The sequence below is a fragment of the Schistocerca americana genome, chromosome 2 (assembly GCF_021461395.2).
Source record: "Schistocerca americana isolate TAMUIC-IGC-003095 chromosome 2, iqSchAmer2.1, whole genome shotgun sequence".
Lineage (NCBI taxonomy): Eukaryota > Metazoa > Arthropoda > Insecta > Orthoptera > Acrididae > Schistocerca > Schistocerca americana.
In genome coordinates, this window is record NC_060120.1 from 547,868,603 (window position 1) to 547,884,182 (window position 15,580).

At 43.0% G+C, this 15,580-nt stretch overlaps 1 non-coding gene across 1 annotated transcript; it reads right to left on the reverse strand.

Moving 5' to 3' along the window:
• Positions 1–13,565: 13,565 nt before the first annotated feature.
• Trnas-cga lies at positions 13,566–13,639 on the reverse strand. The gene has a single exon. It is a non-coding gene; the product is annotated as a tRNA-Ser (tRNA).
• Positions 13,640–15,580: the final 1,941 nt, after the last annotated feature.

Genomic DNA, 15,580 nt, shown 5'->3' on the forward strand with positions numbered 1-15,580 from the left:
TACTTGACTTACAAATATGTCTTGTACCTCAAATTAAAGATCTTTCTCCCCCGTGCCGCTTCAGCCCATTCACATTATTCTGTGTGTAAACTTTTAAGCATAATCAGTTCAAAAACGAATTTTGTGCATCTGTGCTTGTGACAAGTAACAGAGAAAAAATGGTTAAAGCATGTAAAACAAAGTTGGCCTACTAAACTGATAAGTCTTTTTAGGCTGTACACAATGATGGTATCACGTCATGTATGTAAATTACCATTTTCAACTGACGAGTGTCTCTGAATTAGGCTGAATTAATATTTAATTAAATAAACTAGAAATCGAGTAATAATCGAGACATATGCTACATGGTTACGTAGAGAGAGTTATGGGAAGTTACATGATGCGTTCATTTGTCATGTAATTGTGGAGAAAATGATGATACGACATATTTACAAAATTAAAAAGATACAAAATACGTAGTAAAACACTAACTAAAATATATACAAAAGTGTGGCTTTCAGGGGTTGTATCTGGTGTCCTAAGTACGTTGTTCAAATAACAAACGGGAATTCAGCCGGGTGATGTCGAGGACAACCGCCGATACTTCGACGGGTGACCACCCTGCCATATTCAAGGCAAAACTGCAGCCGGTAAGCGCTATGATAGTGGTTTTAAAACCTAGTTTTGAGTTTTGCAGAGCAATTCCGGGAACATAATACACACACACACACACACACACACACACACACACACACACACACACACACACTGTAAACAGTAGCGTCACCACACAACCTAAAGATGACCGACACCAGAAGTTACAGATAGTGAAAATTACTAAATAACGAGTGAAGCAGCGTTAACTCTGTCCGTCTGTATTTTGACACGGAGAAGAGCAGGATTCCACGCAGAATTTAAGCAGAAACCTCGACCTTTATTTATATGGTTACTTGCTAATTTCCTTATTTGCACCATCCCAATAGCTGGAAGTATATTCCAGAATCTTCGTGTCGTTATACTCCATATGATGACCGCTGTTCTGCAGTAGCCGATTTGCTCGGCCGTTGTTAGCGTGTGTGACGCTCAGTGCTAGGTACACTGGTTCTCGACTGTCCTGGTGGTCGGACCAATATACCGCAAGCAGTAAAATAGACAGCCTCCTTACTGAAACCCGGATCATCATTGTTGTTGTTGTTGTGGTCTTCAGTCCCGAGACTGGTTCGATGCAGCTCTCCATGCTAATCTATCCTGTGAAAGCTTCATCATCTCCCAGTACCTACTGCAACCTACATCCTTCTGAATCTGCTTAGTGTATTCATCTCTTGGTCTCCCTCTACGATTTTTACCCTCCACGCTGCCCGCCAATGCTAAATTTATGATCCCTTGATGCCTCAGGACATGTCCTACCAACCGATCCCTTCTTCTAGTCAAGTTGTGCCACAAACTTCTCTTCTCCCCAATCCTATTCAATACCTCCTCATTAGATACGTGATCTACCCACCTAATCTTCAACATTCTTCTGTAGCACCACATTTCGAAGGCTTCTATTCTCTTCTTGTCCAAACTATTTATCGTCCACGTTTCACTTACATACATGGCTACACTCCATACAAATACTTTCAGAAACGACTTCCTGACACTTAAATCTATACTCGATGTTAACAAATTTCTCTTCTTCAGAAACGCTTTCCTTGCCATTGCCAGTCTACATTTTATATCCTCTCTACTTCGACCATCATCAGTTATTTTGCTCCCCAAATAGCAAAACACCTTTACTACTTTAAGTGTCTCATTTCCTAATCTAATTCCTTCAGCATCACCCGACTTAATTTGAATACTTTCCATTATCCTCGTTTTGCTTTTGTTTATGTTCATCTTATATCCTTCTTTCAAGACATTGTCCATTCCGTTCAACTGCTCTTCCAAGTCCTTTGCTGTCTCTGACAGAATTACAATGTCATCTGCGAACCTCAAAGTTTTTATTTCTACTCCCTGGATTTTAATACCTACTCCAAACTTTTCTTTTGCTTCCTTTACTGCTTGCTCAACATACAGATTGAATAACATCGGGGAGAGGCTACAACCCCGTCTCACTCCCTTCCCAACCACTGCTTCCCTTTCATGCCCCTCGACTCTTATAACTGGCATGTGGTTTCTGTACAAATTGTAAATAGCCTTTCGCTCCCTGTATTTTACCCCTGCCACCTTTAGAATTTGAAAGAGAGTATTCCAGTCAACATTGTCAAAAGCTTTCTCTAAGTCTACAAATGCTAGAAACGCAGGTTTGCATTTCCTTAATCTTTCTTCTAAGATAAGTCGTAAGGTCAGTATTGCCTCACGTGTTCCAACATTTCTACGGAATCCAAACTGATCTTCCCCGAGGTCGGCTTCTACCAGTTTTTCCACTCGTCTGTAAATAATTAGCGTTAGTATTTTGCAGCTGTGAGTTACTAAACTGATAGTTCGGTAATTTTCACATCTGTCAACATTTGGGATTAGAATTATTATATTCTTCTTGAAGTCTGAGGGTATTTCGCCTGTCTCGTACATCTTGCTCACCAGATGGTAGAGCTTTGTCAGGACTGGCTCTCCCAAGGCCGTCAGTAGTTCTAATGGAATGTTTTCTACTCCCGGGGCCTTGTTTCGACTCAGGTCTTTCAGTGCTCTGTCAAACTCTTCACGCAGTATCGTCTGTGCCGTTTCATCTTCATCTACATCCTCTTCCATTTCCATAATATTGTCCTCAAGTACATCGCCCTTGTATAGACCCTCTGTATACTCCTTCCACCTTTCTGCTTTCCCCTCTTTGCTTAGAACTGGGTTTCCATCTGAGCTCTTGATATTCAACAAGTGGCTCTCTTTTCTCCAAAGGTCTCTTTAATTTTCCTGTACGCTGTATCTATCTTACCCCTAGTGAGATAAGCCTCTACATCCTTACATTTGGCCTCTAGCCATCCCTGCTTAGCCATTTCGCACTTCCTGTCGATCTCATTTTTGAGACGTTTGTATTCCTTTTTGCCTGTTTCATTTACTGCAGTTTTATCAATCAAATTCAATATTTCTTCTGTTACCCAAGGATTTCTACTAGCCCTCGTCTTTTTACCTACTTGATCCTCTGCTGCCTTCGCTACTTCATCCCTCAGAGCTACCCATTCGCCTTCTACTGTATTTCTTTCCCCCATTCCTGTCAATTGTTCCCTTATGCTGTCCCTGAAACTCTGTACAACCTCTGGTTTAGTCAGTTTATCCAGGTCCCATCTCCTTAAATTCCCACCTTTTTGCAATTTCTTCAGTTTTAATCTACAGTTCATAACCAACAGATTGTGGTCAGAGTCCACATCTGCCCCTGGAAATGTCTTACAATTTAAAACCAGGTTCCTAAATCTCTGTCTTACCATTATATAATCTATCTGATACCTTTTAGTATCTCCGGGATTCTTTCATGTATACAACCTTCTTTTATGATTCTTGAACCAAGTGTTAGCTATGATTAAGTTATGCTCTGTGCAAAATTCTACCAGACGGCTTCCTCTTTCATTTCTTAGCCCCAATCCATATTCACCTACTATGTTTCCTTCTCTCCCTTTTCCTACTGTCGAATTCCAGTCACCCAAGACTATTAAATTTTCGTCTCCCTTCACTACCTGAATAATTTCTTTTATCTCATCATACATTTCATCAATATCTTCATCATCTGCAGAGCTAGTTGGCATATAAACTTTTACTACTGTAGTAGGCATGGGCTTCGTGTCTATCTTGGCCACTATAATACGTTCACTATGCTGTTTGTAGTAGCTTACACGCACTCCTATTTTTTTATTCATTATTAAACCTACTCCTGCATTACCCCTGTTTGATTTTGTGTTTATAACCCTGTAGTCACCTGACCAGAAGTCTTGTTCCTCCTGCCACCGAACTTCACTAATTCCCACTATATCTAACTTTAACCTATCCATTTCCCTTTTTAAATTTTCTAACCTACCTGCCCGATTAAGGGCTCTAACATTCCACGCTCTGATTCGTAGAATGCCAGTTTTCTTTCTCCTGATGACGACGTCCTCTTGAGTAGTCCCCGCCCGGAGCTCCCAATGGGGGACTATTTTACCTCCGGAATATTTTACCCAAGAGGACGCCATCATCATTTAATCATACAGTAAAGCTGCATGCCCTCGGGAAAAATTACGGCCGTAGTTTCCCTTTGCTTTCAGCCGTTCGCAGTACCAGCACAGCAAGGCCGTTTTGGTTATTGTTACAAGGCCAGATCAGTCAATCATCCAGACTGTTGGCCCTGCAACTATTGAAATGGCTGCTGCCCCTCTTCAGGAACCACACGTTTGTCTGGCCTCTCAACAGATACCCCTCCGTTGTGGTTGCACCTACGGTACGGCTATCTGTATCATTGAGGCACGCAAGCCTCCCCACCAACGGCAAGGTCCATGGTTCATGGGGGGAGGAGGATCATCCTTAAGGCAATCTAAATAGACCTAACCTTAGATTGAGGTGTAAAACACATTTCACATGATATTTCAGCAAAATAGGACCAATCGTTTTGAGATGCTCCCTGCGCCAGGCGGAAAAGCCGTAGACCGTGGCGCTAACGCAGACTTTCAAGGTCTGAAATGGTGTGGACGCTGTGAACCAAAGTACGAAGTGCCCCTTCGCGCTGTGCCGGAGATAGCAACTATCAGCCTGTAGATACAAATCAGTGTGAGTAGGATTCCTATAAACAGCATGTCCCAACGTACCATCAAATTCCATCTTGACCAATACATCAAGCAATGGAGAGCAGACATTGTTTTCCACATCCATCGTGACATGAATATATGGTTGGATTAAATTCAGATGTTCTAAAACGTCGTTCCAATTCTCACTGCCATGAGGCCATGACGTCTTAAAGGTGCCGACTCTTCCATAAACGAATTTGCTGTCAATAGGTGACAACGGGCTTCCCATTGCAACTCCAGCTGACTGCTCATAGTACTGGTCATTGAATGAAAAGTGAGTGTAAGTCTACACATGTCGGAATAGCTTCATTAATTCAAGACCAAACCTAACCTCAATTAACCATAATGAATTATACAGAGAAACACAACTGTAGAGAGAGATTCCGCATCAGATCTTACTAGAACATCAGAGGCATTCAAACGGATTTCCCCTCACCAACGTCATAAATCCATAGAATTCTTAAACTGATGCTTACAGCGACAAATTAGTGGACTCAACAGCGTAGCAAAGCGTTTTGCTACGTGATTTGTCTGTGGACCAATGTTACTGACAATCAGAAGAAGAGGAACCTTTTCTTTGTGGATCTTCGGAAGGTCTATAGCCTAGAGGAAACAGTAATGGTTAAAATGGCTCTGAGCACTATGGGACTTAACATCTGAGGTCATCAGTCCACCAGAACATGGAACTACTTAAACCTAACTAACCTAAGGACAGCATACACATCCATGTTCGAGGCAGGATTCGAACCTGCGGTCGTAGCGGCCGCGCGGTTCTAGACTGAAGCGCCTAGAACCGCTCGGCCGCTGCGCCGGCGAGGAAACAGTACACTAAGACACGATAGTCTCCTGCGACAAAGAACTTTTCATCAATAGGCGTTAGTCTTTCTTTCAGCTCTTTTTGTGGAGCCAACACCGACCCTGCGATACGCAGAATCAGATACTAAACATCGTATCTTTCCAGAACAGTTATAGAACTGCCCTTGTACACAGCTAAAATACGAATATCCGGTTCAGCTCTAAGTGAACGTAAAGCAGCCCTCCCCACTGTTGTTATATTACTCTTGGGTGGTCGTACCCCAGTCAGCGCACGACATGCCTCCCTTCCAGCCTTCACTGCATCCTCAGAAGGTAGTTAAAAAGCAGTCTGTTCGATTGAACTAATAAAATCAACCACTAGCGCCAATGCAAAACACTCATATGTCTTTTGTAAAGATCGCACGTATTCAATGGGTTTTGTAAGATGATTCACGACTACATCTGCATTTTTGTGCTACTCATAATATCAATGTCTCATTACAATGACCTCAATGCTATGAATGTGATGATGTGAATGGTTTTGCTCTACAATGAAGCTTTGAATTACTACTGAATCTCGAGGTAGCTGTATTCTGTCATGCTGTGGAACGCCACCGTGTTTGAAGCCACATACACACAGAAATCGTGCTTTCAGATGGCTAGATGCCTTCCCCAAACGCGGCTGCCTGGGGAAAGCCGCCAATTTCCGGCCCCTGGGTGCCTGCTTGCTGGCGACCGCGGGGCTTATCGTGATTGTCCCGCTGCCTCTCTTCACTCTGGCCCCTCACCAGCTGGACCAACAGCTACAGCTCCGTGGCTCAATAACTTTTACTTAGCTGATAACTGACTAGTACAAGCATTATGTTACATACCTCGCATAACAGAATAACGTCCAGTAAAATGAACCCTTGCCTCACAACAACAAATCTTTGAAGAGGAACAAATGAATATACAATAAGTAAATTTTAAGCTAACACACCCAGTGTAATGATGGACCCCTAGTGATCAACGCTGCAAAGGGAACGAAATAATACACTGCAGTAGAAACAAGCTCAAGGACACCGAACAAAACCTATCACGTTAAGACAGTATCATAAAGACAACATAGACAGACATATGCAATCTACAGGGACATGATATTACAGAAGAAAACACACAGAAAGAAAGTTCAATTACAAGAATTTTTATCCCTAAAACACAATTCCTCAGATAAATCAATTCTTTGGAAAATACCGACCCCTTTAGCGGCCTCGCAGTGTTTCTCCAAAGTGCATTTCAGTCATATAACGCATTCCTCCACGAATTACAGGCCCAACCACCCTCGGCCTGGTTCATCCACTAGAACCTTTGTAATTCAAGAATGCCAACACAGATTCAGTAGTGAGAACTACAAAATGGCGCTACGTGCTACCTTCCAACTGCCTTACCGGAAACTTCCCCTTCCGAGAGCACTTTTTCGCTCCCTGTTGTCATATCTTCTGGATATATGGAGGCAAACACCGTCCACTGCTCCAGCCAGTCGATGCCTCGTGTTGTCACCACGCCACACACGGTCTTGGGCGTCCACTGCCTTACTGCAATTCCACGCTATCTGCTCTGACTCCAGGAGGCACCCTTGAGCTTCCTTTTTGGTGTTTTTACTTTCGCTCACAGGTCCCATCTTCTGTCTGTTCCACTACAGCTGAATACTGAACAGTAGTCACCCAACCTCTGTCACATGTATCTGTGCAGACAACGACAAATCCTGGGCTGACCCTGCCAGCACTGAACAAACTGAACCACTCTACCAATGCCTGGACCAGGGTGACACAGCACAGACCTGTCACTGCATTCCATGGTGACCCTTTGCTGGGTGCCATAAGATGTGACTGATTCCATTCTCGTTGTGCAACTCTTCTACAATTAATTGTATTCATGTGGCAATTCCATGGTCTAGATATACCAATACAAAACAGCTTGAGCCGGCGCGCCCTACAAGGTCCCTGGCGTCGTGCTGAGAGTTGCCAGCTGCTGCCACTGAGACCCAGTGCAAGCCCACAGTCGATGCTGCTGCTCCTGGTCTGTACTTCCGACAGCCTTGTGCTGTCTGGCACCACTACAGCTAACCTCGGCCGTGGCGCTGCGCTTGCTGAAACCCTTATCCTCTGGTGTGTCTGAAGTGCACGAACCGAGCTGGTGCGAACTGCTGGATGAGGCGGAAATGCAAGAATGGCATGAAATAGCTTATTCATGGCCCATCTCTTTGGTAACAGTCGTCTGATTTTCCAACCTTCTGCAACAGGCATTTTTTCCTTCTATGGCGAACTTAATGTCAATAGAACGATAGTACTGTTTTGCTTTTTTTCTTCGTTACATGTTATGCTTGACCTGCACCAGTTATGTCATTCATTTCGCTGTTAGAATTCCAGGAATATTGAGGAGGCTTCTACAAGACGTTGACTATCAACTCTACTAAGCATTCAGTCCTACCATTTTATGAAGGTATAGAACAATCTACATCTACATCTACATGGTTACTCTGCAATTCACTCTTAAGTGCCTGGCAGAGGGTTCATCGAACCATTTTCATACTAATTCTCTACCATTCCACTCTCGAATGGCGCGTGGAAAAAAGGTACTCATAAATCTTTCCGTTCGAGCTCTGATTTCTCTTATTTTATTATGATCATTTCTCCCTACGTAGGTGGGTTCAACAAAATATTTTCGCATTCGGAAGTTGGCGATTGAAATTTCGTAAATAGACCTTGCCGCAAAGAAAACCGCCTTTGTTTCAGTGACTGCCACCCCAACTCGCTTATCGTATCGGTGACACACACACACACACACTTATTGCGCGATAACACGAAACGAGCTGCCCTTATTTGCAATTTTTCGATTTCCTCCGTCAATCCTACCTGGTAAGGATACCATACCACGCAGCAGTATTCCAGCAGAGGACGGACAAATGTAATGTAGGCTGTCTCTTTCGTGGGTTTGTCGCATCTTCTAAGTGTTCTGCCAATAAATCTAAGTCTTTGTTTCACCTTCCCCACAATATTATCTATGTGGTCTTTCCAGTTTAAGTTGCTTGTAATTGTAATTCATATGTATTTAGTCGAATTGACAGCTCTTATATTTGTGCGATTTATCGTATACCCAAAATTTATCGGATTTCTTTTAGTACTCATGTGGATTACCTCGCACTTTTCTTTGTTTAGTGCCAATAGCTACTTTTCACACCATACAGAAATTCTCTGTAGATCATTTTCTAATTGGAATTAGTCGTCTGCAAACAACCTAAGGAGGCTGCTCAGATTATCACCTAGATCATTTATATAAATCAAGAACATCAGAGGGCCTATGACACTACCTTGCGGAACACCAGATTTCACTTCTGTTCTACTCGATGATTTACCGTCAATCACTAAGAACTGTGACCTCTCTGAGAGGAAATCACGAATCCAGTCACACAGCTCAGACGATACTCCACATGCACGCAATTTGATAAATAGTCGCTTGTGAGGAACGTTATGAAAAGCCTCCTGGAAATCTAGGAATATGGAATCGATATGAGATCCCTTGTCGACAGCACTCATTACTTCATGGGAATAAAGAGCTAGCTGTATTACACAAGAACGATATTTTCTGAACTCGTGAAAGCTGTACTATTATAACAGCTGTTAGTAGTAGAATGTATTGGTATGTACCTGTTTATCTGAGTCGTCTGCATTGATCTTCATCTGCTGATGGTCTTCACCGGCTCTCTAACAAACTTTTTCCTGTTGGCTTGCTGGATTTGGATGTTGAGACACAGCACATACCAGTAGATTTGATGGTTTCTGGACAGTGATGCCTGACAGTATAAAGCTCAGCTTGTACTGGTAAAGCAGTCAACGATACCTATCTGCCCCAAAACGAGCCATCTGCGATACCTTTTCACCAGAGCTGACAACAGCTTCTCATTCCAAACTAGATGAACATCTTGTAAAATGTTTATCATCACACGCCACCAGACTGAGGCACCCACGTAGAGTAATTAACCCTAATATTCCACTCAGGCCAAAAAGTCCGAGATGTACTGAGCAACGTTTTGATCATCTTGCTTGATTAGAATCGCAAATTAATAACGTGATAACGTGTTTATTTGCTTTGATGTACATAGTTTTCTTTTGATAGCCACCAATAGTTACGAAACAGCTACATAAGAGAGAGGAAGGCCACTACACGACCGTCTCGCAGCGATAAGTTAAGAGTAGTGTACAGCGCAAGTGTTTTCTTGTTTTAGAAAGTTTAGTGAAAAGCCATACTGTGTTCCAGAGAAAGATTCATTTCGTAATCATGTCTGGGTTGTAACACATACGTCTGTGTTGTTACGTGACTTTGAATAAAATATCTTAAATTATGGTTTATATTGACGCCAAATGTAGGAACCGTTTTATATCTACAGAAAGCGCTTCAAACCTTCTGAGACATTAAAACTGTGAGTCTGACGTAAAACAGTGGTAACGACACAACTAAAAGTGTGATGGCTTGCGATACGTGTCTGGGTAGCTCATTCAGAAAGAGCAATGTCCGAGACAGGCAAGGGTTGGTGTCCGTGTCTGTCTCCCAGTCTGGCACACCACTTTGATCTTTGAAGAAGATTTATAACAATGAAAACTTTGCGGCAGAAGGAAATATTTATTTTAGAAAGTCTCCAGCTGGCGTATCCGTGCAACTGATTAAATCTGGACAAGCTAATTACTGCCAAATTATATAACTGTTTAATGCATCTTTAAATTGTTCTTCATTTCAAAATATTGTGGTTGGTGAACATAAAGGAATGTTTAGTTATCTTGCCTCTTGTATCAACCGAGATACTGAAGAAATATCTTTCCTTAAATGGCGCGATACACGTTTTAACACTTCTGTATCTACAGCTTCATGACTACTCTGCAGTTCACACTTAAATGCCTGGTAGAGGGTTTTCGGACCACTTTATTTCCCTACCATTCCACTGTCGAAAAGCGCGCGCGAAAAACGCACACTTAAATCGTTCCGCGTGACCTCTGATTTTTCTTACTTGATTATAACCATCATTTCTCCCTACATACGTGGGTGTCAACAGATTATTTTCGCTTTCAGAGCAGAAGGTTGTAGATTGAAATTTCGTGAAAAGTTGTTGCCATAACGAAGAACGCCCTTATTTTACTGACTTCTACTGCTATTCGCGTATCATATTCGTGACGCTCTCTTCCCCATTTCGTGATAATACAAAACGAGCTGCCCTTTTTTTGAACTTTTTCGATGTCCTCCCCCATTCCTCTCTGGTAAGAATCCAATACCGTCAGCAATACTCTAGCAGAGGGCGAACAGGCATAGCGCAGGCAGTCACATTAGTAGACCAGTTGCACATTCTAAGTGTTATGAAAATAAAATGCAGTCTTAGGTTTGCCTCCGCAGCACATTACCTACGTGATCGTTTCAGTTTAAGTTGTAAATTCTAGGTATTTAGTTGAATTCACAGCCTTTAGATTTGTGTAATTTAGGCTATCGTGTAACCGAAATTTAATGGATTCCATCCGAAATTTAATGGATCCCTTCTAGTACTCATATAAATGACCTCACACTTTTCATTATTTAGGGCCAACTGACACGTTTCGTTCCATACAGATCTCTTGCTTACCTCATTTTGGTATTGGTTTTGATATTCTGATGTAACTAGCTGGCTAATGACAGAATCATCCGCAAACAATTTAAGAGGGCTGTTCATATCGCCTCCTAAATGATTTATTTAGATTCTAAATGTTGGCGCTGAAGCTTTTCGCAAAGTACGCAAGAAATATGCTAAAACTGAAAAGTGGTGGGGATGGATAATAGCAGGGTTAACGCCGCCAAGTACGGCCCTTATGACAGACTCTGTCGTTGTGTCCACCCCTTCCACCGTTTACTTGTTTCTGCCCTCTTAAACACTGTCCTCTTAAACACTGTCCCCTTAAACACTGGAAAATATTTCAAGTAGTTTTTCAAAGCTCCCAAGACCCGACAGAAGTTATAGTTCCATTTAGAGCAGTCGTAGCTGACCTCTTATATATGTCGTATGAGGAATTATATTTCATCTGAGCAGCGTAAGCCTGCCTTCTTACTGCGTAAGCGGCGGAGCACGGCTGTAGAGCGCCACAGGACGGTATTTACACCGCAGCACCGGTTCCTTCCAGTTTTAGCACAGTTCTCAGATACCTTTCCCACTAGAGTCAACGACGACATTGACAACCGTTATATCACTGTACTTCTCTTTTTCAGAACTTTTGGCTGTCATTAAGTATATCGTTACATTTTAAAAAACCGCAGTTGCTTCATTATCTCACTTGATAAAAAAGTTAGGGGTATTAACAATGAAAAAACTACATGCCGTTGTACGTACTATCAGTTGCTTAAAACTTCATTTTGATATCTTCAACCGCTAACTAAATGTAACAGGTGTTGCCTCTTACGCAGCTGATCTGCTGTATTCGCACGATTTTGATAATAAGAGGTTACCATCTGTTTAAGAATTGCTGTTATTAGTCATTTTTTACAACTTTTAAAGTAGCTAAAAGTTATTAAACTATGATGCTTTCGTCTTAGTCACATATATTTTCTCATTTGATAATTACTTCGGTTAGGAGTATCAATCTTTTGCAGTAAAAAATCGATAATTTTCTATGAATTCAAAACGAGGAGAACATTGGTTTTTTAACATTTGCAGTACTCAGTAGCCAATGACCTATTGCAAACTATATATCCACTTTCCCTCTTCCGATCAGGTAGCAACCACTTATATCGAATGGTAAGGAGAGGAAGTAGGAGAAGATGAGGTGGGAGATACATTACTACGAGAAGAATATGACAGACTCCTGAAAGGCGTAAGTGGAAAGAAGGCTCCTGCAATAGATCACATTCCCTCAGAATTATTGGACTCTTTAGACAGCCATCCACGACAAAATTATTCGACCTGATGTGTAAGGTGAGACAGTCGAAATAACCTCAGACTACAGGAAGAACGTAATAATTACATTTCCAAAGAAGGCAGATGTTGAGAGATGTGTATACTACCGAACCATCAATTTAATAAATTGCGACTGCAAAATAATGACACGAACTGCGTATAGAAGAATGGGAAAACTGGTAGAGATCGACCTCGTGAAAGACCACTTTGCCGGCTGGAGTGGCCGTGCGGTTCTAGGCTCTACAGTCTGGAGCCGAGCGACCGCTACGGTCGCAGGTTCGAATCCTGCCTCGGGCATGGATGTGTATTATGTCCTTAGGTTAATTAGGTTTAAATAGTTCTAAGTTCTAGGCGACTGATGACCTCAGAAGTAAAGTCGCGTAGTGCTCAGAGCCATTTGAACCATTTTGAACCAAAGACCACTTTGCATTCTGGAAAATGTTGGAACAGGGAAGGCAACACTGACCCTAAGACTAACGTTAGACTGAAAACAGACAAAGCTACGATTCTAGTTCCAGAGTAGTCTTCTTGGAATGCACTCTCTGAAACTCTGATGTCACCTGTGATAAATTACAGGGAGCGAAATATTATACAACTCCCGCTGAAAGCTGGCAGTTATAAGACACGAAGGGTATGAAAGGGTAGCAGTGGTTGAGAAGGGAGTCAGACAGGGTTGTAGCCTGTGTCCGACGTTATTCAATCTGTACATGGAGCAAGCAGTAAAGAAAACTAAAGAAAAATTTGGAGATGGAATTAAAGTTCACGGAGAGGCAATAAAATCTTTGACGTTCGCAAATGGCATTATAATTCATTCAGAAATGGTAATGACTTGGAAGAATAGTTGACCGGAATAGATATTGTCTTGAAAGGAAATTATAAAATGAACATCAGCAGAAGTAAAACAAGGGTAAAGAAGTATTATCGAATTAAACCAGTGGATGGTGAGGAAATTATATTGAGAAATGAGACTGAAAAGGTGGTAGATGGCTTTTGCTATAACAGTAAAACAACTGTTAATTGCCGGAGAGTCACTGGCAATAGCAAGGCAAGTGTGTCTAAAAATGGTTCAAATGGCTCTAAACACTATGGGACTTGAAACTTCCTGGCAGATTAAAACTGTGTGCGCCGACCGAGACTCGAACTCGGGACCTTTGCCTTTCGCGGGCAAGTGCTCTACCAACTGAGCTACCGAAGCACGACTCACGCCCGGTACTCACAGCTTTACTTCTGCCAGTACCTCGTCTCCTACCTTCCAAACTTTACAGAACCTCTCCTGCGAACCTTGCAGAACTAGCACTCCTGGAAGAAAGGATATTGCGGAGACATGGCTTAGCCACAGCCTGGGGGATGTTTCCAGAATGAGATTTTCACTCTGCAGCGGAGTGTGCGCTGATATGAAACTTCCTGGCAGATTACTACTGTGTGCCCGACCGAGACTCGAACTCGGGACCTTTGCCTTTCGCGGGCAAGTGCTCTACCATCTGAGCTACCGAAGCACGACTCACGCCCGGTACTCACAGCTTTACTTCTGCCAGTACCTCGTCTCCTACCTTCCAAACTTTACAGAAGCTCTCCTACGAACCTTGCAGAACTAGCACTCCTGAAAGAAAGGATATTGCGGAGACATGGCTTAGCCACAGCCTGGGGGATGTATCCAGAAGGCAAAGGTCCCGAGTTCGAGTCTCGGTCGGCGCACACAGTTTTAATCTGCCAGGAAGTTTCATATCAGCGCACACTCCGCTGCAGAGTGAAAATCTCATTCTGGAAACTATGGGACTTAACATCTGAGGTCATCAGTCCCTTAGACTTAGAGCTACTTAAACCTAACTAACATAAGGACATCATACACGCCCATGCCCGAGGCAGGATGTGAACCTGCGACAGCAGTAGCAGCGCCGTTACGGACTGAAGCGCCTACAACCGCTCGGCCACAGCGGCCGGCGCAAGTGTGCCTAAAACAAAGAAATTTACTAACATCCAACGTACGCTCAGGTGACAGAAGTCATGGTACACTTCCAAATACCTTATCGGAGCTCCTTTTGACCGGCGTAGTGCGACAACTCGACGTGGCATGTAATCAACAAGTCGTTGGAAGTCTCTGCAAGAATACCGAGCCATGCTGCCTCTATAGCAGTCCATAATTGCGGAAATGTTTCTGGTGCAGAATGTTGTGCACGAACTGATCTCTCGATGTTCTATGTTCTATGGCATTTACGTTGGACCGTCAGAATGGCCAAATCATCCGCTCGATTTTCCCAATATATTCTCGAAACAATCGCGAACAACTGTGGGCCGGTAATATGGTCCGCCGTCACCCACATAAATTCCATCGTTGTTAGGGAACATGAAATTCTTGAATGGATGTAATGGTCTCCAGGCAGCTGGAAATGAGCAGTTCCAGCCAATGATCGGGTCAGTTGGACCAGAGGACCAAGACCGCTCCATGTAAACACAGCCCACACCATTGTGGAGCCAGCCACAGCTAGCACAGTGCCTTGTTGACATCTGGGGTCGGTGGCTTCGTGGGGTCTGTACCACACTGATACCCTATTAACAGCTCTTACTATCTGAAATCGGGTCTCATCTGACCATTCCTACCAGTAGTCTAGGGTCCGACCGATGGGGGTTACGAGCACAGGAGAGGCGATGTAGGCGATGATGTGCTGTTAGCTAAAGCATTCTCATCGGTCATCTACTGTCATAGCCCATTAACAACAAAAATTGCCACACTGTCCTAAAGGGTACGTCCCATATTGATCTCTGCAGTTATTTCATGTAGTCTTGCTAGTCTGTTAGCACTGACAATTTTACGCAGACGCCGTTGCCGTCGGTCGTTTAGTTAAGGCCATGGCTCACTGCATTGTCTGTGGTGAGAGATAATGTCTGGAGTCTGGTATTATCGGCACGCTCTTGGCACTGTGGATCTCAGAATACTGAATTCCCTAACGATTTCCGAAATGGAATGTCCAATGCGTCTAGATTCAACTAGTCTGGAACCTCCCGTCGTGCGGCCATAATCACGTCGCACACATTTTCACATGACCTACTTTCCTTTTACGCCTTGTGTACGCGATACTACGGACTTCTGTATACGTGCATACCGTTATCCCATGACTTTTATCACCTCGGTGTAAAT